The 6063-nt window shown below is 39.2% G+C and overlaps 1 pseudogene; it reads left to right on the plus strand.

The window, feature by feature from the left end:
* Positions 1-852: 852 nt before the first annotated feature.
* LOC116861661 lies at positions 853-1536 on the plus strand (annotated as a pseudogene).
* The last annotated feature ends 4527 nt before the right edge of the window (positions 1537-6063 follow it).

Here is a 6063-nt window from a genome sequence, read left to right on the forward strand (position 1 = left end):
TAATCAGGACTTTCAGAAATAATGAAGCACATTTAATCACATTGCCACTCACAAAGAATATCATAATTAATATGTGGATGAGAGCAAAAAGATTATGTTGTTAATAAATAAGTTATTTTAAATATTGTTTATCTCTATCTTCTCCTTGTAAAATGTGTGTTTTGTCTATGTCTTATAATAGACACTGAGATAATACCATAGGATACAGCAGACTTGTGGGCAAGGACTTGGATGCAGGTTGTTGGTTGGGGAGGTGGTTTGGGGAAGCGGGTGGAAAGCCTTGGGGAGGGAGACAGGGCTACACTAGGGATGGTCTGGCTCACTCCCACAGAGGGTACATGAGGCATCAAGTGGAATGTGTTCCAATTGTCCCATTGAGGGAGGGGGAAGCTAGGAAAATTTCCACTGGGACACTTGTCTTCTTTTGGTTGGGAGTTGCCCTTGGGATATCAACTTCCCACCACTTCTGGGCTCTCCTGAATATTGGCTAAGCCAATGTTGGACATTGGAAAGGCACTGGAAGGCACTGAAAAAGCCTTAAGTCTAGCAAGCAGTGAGGAGTCAACGCTGTGGCCGGAAGCTCTCACCTGTGTGGGAAGGAGCCACAGTAACTGTCACTGAGCTCAGCCATGAGCTGAGGAGATGCAGGGTGACCATTTACAGTGTTCGCTAGAAGGTCTGTGTTTGTAAATGTCTGGCTGAAAATGTGCTGACACTGACTGGAGATGACTAACCTGGAGAGTGTTCGGAAGGGTGTGATCACCCAGTGACTGGGAATAACCGAATCCAAACTTTACACTTGTTACCACCCTTGAAAGCATTCCTTTCCTTGGGGCGGTGCACAGCAGCAAGATGGCAGTGCAGAGTTCCAGGAAGAGGAAGTTTGTGGTCGATGGGGAGCTGGCTGAAGATGGCTACTCCAGACTTGAGGTCTGAGTTACACCAGCCAGGACAGAAATCATTATCTTGGCCACCAGTACACAGAATGCCCTTGGTGAGAAGGGCTAGCAGATCTGGAAACTGACTGCTGTGGTTCAGAAGGGGTTTGGTTTCCCTGACCGTGGGGAGAGGTTTATGCTGAAAAGGTGGCCATGAGAGGTCTGGGGGCTATCGCCCAGGCCCAGTCTTCGTGTCACAGGCTCCTTCCTAGAAGGCCTTGCTGTGCAGAGGGCCTCTCCGGTGAGTTCAGTGCATCATGGAGAGTAGGGCCAAGGGTTGTAATGTCCTGATGTCTGGGAAACTCCAAGGCCAGAGGGCTAAATCCAGGAAGTGTGAGGATGGCCTGATGATTTACAGTGGGGACCCATTGACACTGCTGTGGGCCATGTGCTGCTCAGACAGGGTGTGTTGGGCAACAAAGTGAAGATCATGCTTCCCAGGGACCCAAGTGCCAAGACTGGCCTCAAGAGGCCCCTGCCTGACCACATGAGCATTGTGGAACCCAAAGATGAGACACTGCCCACCACCCCCATGTTGGAACAGAAGTGGGGGAAGCCAGAGCCACCTGCCATGCTGCAGCCAGTACTCACAGCATAATAGGGTCTCCTGGGCAGCTGGATATGGAGTCTGTATATTGCTTTGTAAATATCTTTAATAAAATCTTTGAAAAAGAAAAAAAAAAACAGTGAAATCACACCTGCTCGTCCTAGCCACCATCCACCCCTTCTCCCTGGCATCCAGCCCAGATTATTTTGTGGGTGAACTCAGTTAAATCATTAAGGACCAGACCATAACCATGCTGCCTACTGTCCCAGAGCACAAAAAAAAATAGACCTACTATGTTCCTAAAAAGAAAAACTTGCTATTGAATTTATGGTCATTCCCTTTGGATTAGTCTTCAAATTTAATGTAATCCCAGTCAAACAAGGGGAAAGTTATTTTGTCAGGATTATTATGCCTTTCTTTTAAAAACTCCTAGAAGACACCCCTTAATGCCTTGAATTTCATTTTTAATCTACTTAATTGAGGTATAATCTCCATACCAAATATATATATATATATATGCTGCATCCACTTAAAGCAGACACTTTGATGAGGTTGGTGGATGTAGGCACCTCTGGAAACAGCACCACAATTGACTTACAGAGTATTTCCACCACCCCCAGAAGTTTCCTCACGGACCTCTGCAGTCCCCCTCTCTCTCTGCCCCAGCCCCAGCAACCACTGATCTATTTTCTGTCACCAGAGATTAACTTGAATTTTCTAGATTTTTCCATAAGTGGAATTATGCAGGATGCATTCTATGTGTCTGGCATCTTCCACTTGGCACAATTATCTTGTTATTTATCCACGTGGTTTGTTCATGTTTATGACCAAGTACTTTTCCATTATCCAGATAAACCACATTTTGTCACCAGTTGTTGTGTCATTTAGGTTGCTTCCGGGGTTTGACTATTACAATAAACAATGAACATTCATGTATGAGTCTTTGTTGGTGTACATCAGTTTTCTATTGCTGCTAGAACAAATTACCACAAATGCAGTGCTTAAAACAATAGTCGTTTATCACCCCACAATTCTGTATGCCGGAAGTCTGGATATACACCATTGCTCACCAGGATCTTCTGCTTAGGGTTTTATAAGGTTGAAATCAAGGTGTTGGACATCTTTGGCTTTCATCTGGAAGCTCTTTGGGGAGAGTCCAAGTTCATCTGTTTCCTTGTACCTGTAGGACTAAGGGAAGCTCCCAGCCCAGGCCAGTCTTTGGGCTTAGAGACTGCTCTCTGGTTCTTACTCATGGCCACCTACATCTCAAAGCATCAAAGGCACATCAAATCTTTCTTATAGTCAGAATCTCTCTGACTTCTCTTCTCCAGCTGGAGAAAATTCTCTGCTTTGAGGAGCTCATTTGCTTATTCTTGGCCTGTATGATACAGAATGATCTCCCTTAATTACATTTGCAAAACCCCTCTTGCCGTACTCATAGATTCCAAGGGATTTGAGTATGAACATCTTCGTAGGCCATTCTGTATACCACAGGATATGTGTTTTAACTTATCTTGAGTTAAATACCATAGTGGAATGGCTACATTGCAAGGTAGGTGTGTATTTAACTTTACAAAAAAGAAATATGTCGGTTTGTATGTGAAAGTTCCATTTGTTCCATACCCTTGCCAACACTTGGAATTGTCAGCCTTTTTTATTTTAGCCATTCTAAATATGTAGTTTTAATTTGCATTTTCCTGATGACATGTGGTGTTAAGAACCTTTTCATGTGATTATTGGTTATATGTATATATTCTTTTATAAACTATTTGAATATTTTGTCCATTTTTAAAAATCACGTTCCTTATCTCCTTATGTCTGATTCTAAATGTTCTTTCTGTGTTCTGGGATTAAGTGGTTTGGGAGATATAAGAGATATAAGATTAAGAACATTTTATTATAGTCTATGACTCAGCCTTTCTATTACGTTAACTCTAACTTTCCAAGAGCTAAACTTTTTAATTATGATACATTTTTTTATCATTTTTTCTTTATCATTTATGTTTTTTGTATTCTAAGAAATCTTTGGTTGCACTAAAGTTACAAAGATTTTTCGCCTATGTTTTCATGTAGATTTTTAGCATTTGTAACTTTACATTTAGGTGCGTGATCCATTTCAAGTTAATTTTATGTATGGTGTAAAGTTGATGTTCTTTTTCTCTAATGGATGCCCATTAGTTACATTTGTTGAACTTCCTTTGTTCTTATTGATTTGCTTTGCCATCTTTGTCAAAAAGCAGTTGAAAATATATGTGTGGGTCTATTTCTGGACTCTATATCCTGTTTCATTGTTTATTCTTTTGCCAACACCTCCTTGTGTGATTACTGCAGATTAGAGTATGATTTGAAATCATGTACAAATACTCCAATTTTGTTTACCTTAAAAAAGTTGCTTTCAGGATGCCTGAGTGGGTCAGTCAGTTAAGCATTTGCCTTTGGCTCTGATCCTGATCCCAGGATCCTGAGATGGAGCTCCACACTGGGCTCCTTGCTCAGCAGGGAGCCTACTTCTCCCTTTGCCTGCCCTTCCTGCTTCTTATGCTTGCTCTCTCTCTCTCTTTCTCTCTGGCAAATAAATAAAATCTTTTAAAATATTGCATTAGCTGTTATAGGTCATTTATAGTTCCACATGTGTTTCACAATTACCTTGTCAATTTCTATAAAAAATCCTGTTGGAATTTTTACTAGCATAGCTTTGAATCTGTAGATAAGTTTGGGGACAACTGACATTTCAAGTTTGTATTCAGACTTCCAATTCAGAAATGGTATATGGCTCGATTTAATCAATGTTCTGTAGTCTTTATTGCAGAAGACTTGCATGTCCTTTGTTCTATTTATGCCAAGGTATTTTATGTTTAACACCACCATTTTAGGTGATATTTAAAATTTTTCCTTTTCTAATTATTCGTTCTCAAAATATAGTTGGTTTTTATATATTATTCCTCTATCCTTTGACCTTGCTAGCTTCTCTTCTTGGTCTGAGCAGTTGTTTTGTAGATTATTTAGAATTTTTTATGTAAACAATCATATAAATTCATATACAAATTGTTTTATTCCTCCTTTTACATATTTTATTTCATTTTTATTTTTATTTTATTTGTATTTCATTTCATTTATATTTATTTATTTATTTATTCTCTATTGCAATGGCAGGAACTACCAGTGTAGTTGAATAAAAGTGGCAGAAGAAATAATTCTTGCCCAGTCTTGGGGGGAAGTGTTCACTATTTGTTTCACCATCAAGAATGATTTTATTTTTATTTTGTTTTATTTTTTAAAAGGTTTTTATTCATTTATTTATTTGAGAGAAAGAGAGAGAGAGTGAGGGAGCATGGGTGGGGTTAGGGGCAGAGGGAGAGGGAGAAGCAGACTCCCCACTGAGCAGGGAGCCTAACATGGGGCTCGAGGCCTGGACCCGGGAATCATGACCCTAGACAAAGGCAGATTTTTAACCGACTGAACCACCCAGGTGTCCCTGTGATTTTAAATGTAGATTTTTTATAGGGAACTTAAAAAAAGTTTCCCAGTATTCCTAGTTTGCTGGAAGTTTTTTTTTATTAATTTTTTTTATTATTGAAGTACAGTTAACATACACTGTTATATTAGTTTCAGGTACACAACATAGTGATATGACAATGCTATGCATCACTCAGGGCTCATCTTAAGAACTGGAGTCACCACCTGCCACCATACAATGTTATATTAGTGACTATATTCCCTATGCTGTACTTTTCACTTCTGTGGCTTATGTATTTTATACATGGAAGTTTGTACTTTTTATAAGTGGAAGTTTCCCTTCACCTGTTTTGCCCATCCACTTACCCTTGGACAATCACCGATTTGTTCTCTGTATTTAAGTGTCTGTTTCTGTGTGTGTGTGTGGGGGGGGTGAACTGTTTGTTTACTTGTTTTGCTTTTTAGATTCCACATATAACACATTTAAGTGAAATCATATGATACTTGTCTTTGATTTATTTCACTTAACATGATAACCTCTAGGACCATCCATATTGTCACAAATGGCAAGATCTCATTTTTATGTCTGAGTAATATTCCATTATATGTACATATCACATCTTCTTTATTCATTCATCTGGTGATGGGCATTTGGAATATTTCCATATCTTATAAAAATGCTGTAATAAACATAAAAAGATAGGGTGCACATAACTTTCTGGATTAGTGTTTTCCTTTACTTTGGGTAAGTGCCCAGTGGTGGAATTATTGGATCATATGGTATTTCTATGTTTAACGTTTTGAGGAAACTCTATATTGTTTTCTACATTCCTACCAACAGAGCACAAGGGTTCCCTTTTCTTCACATCCTCACCAATATTTATTTTCTCTTGTCTTTTCAATACCAGCCATTCTGACTGGTATGAGGTAGTATCTCATTGTGGTTTTGATTTGTTATTTCCCTGATGTAGAGTATGTTGAGCACTTTTTCATGTATCTGTTGGCCAATTGCATGTTCATGTCTTCCACCCATTTCTTGATTGGATTATTTGTTCTTTGGGTGTTGAGTTTGATCAATTCTATATAGCTTTTGGAAACTAGCCCTTTATCTGATATATCATT

Source organism: Lontra canadensis, unplaced genomic scaffold (assembly GCF_010015895.1).
Source record: "Lontra canadensis isolate GAN:19392208 unplaced genomic scaffold, GSC_riverotter_1.0 scaffold202, whole genome shotgun sequence".
NCBI classification, from domain to species: Eukaryota; Metazoa; Chordata; class Mammalia; order Carnivora; family Mustelidae; genus Lontra; species Lontra canadensis.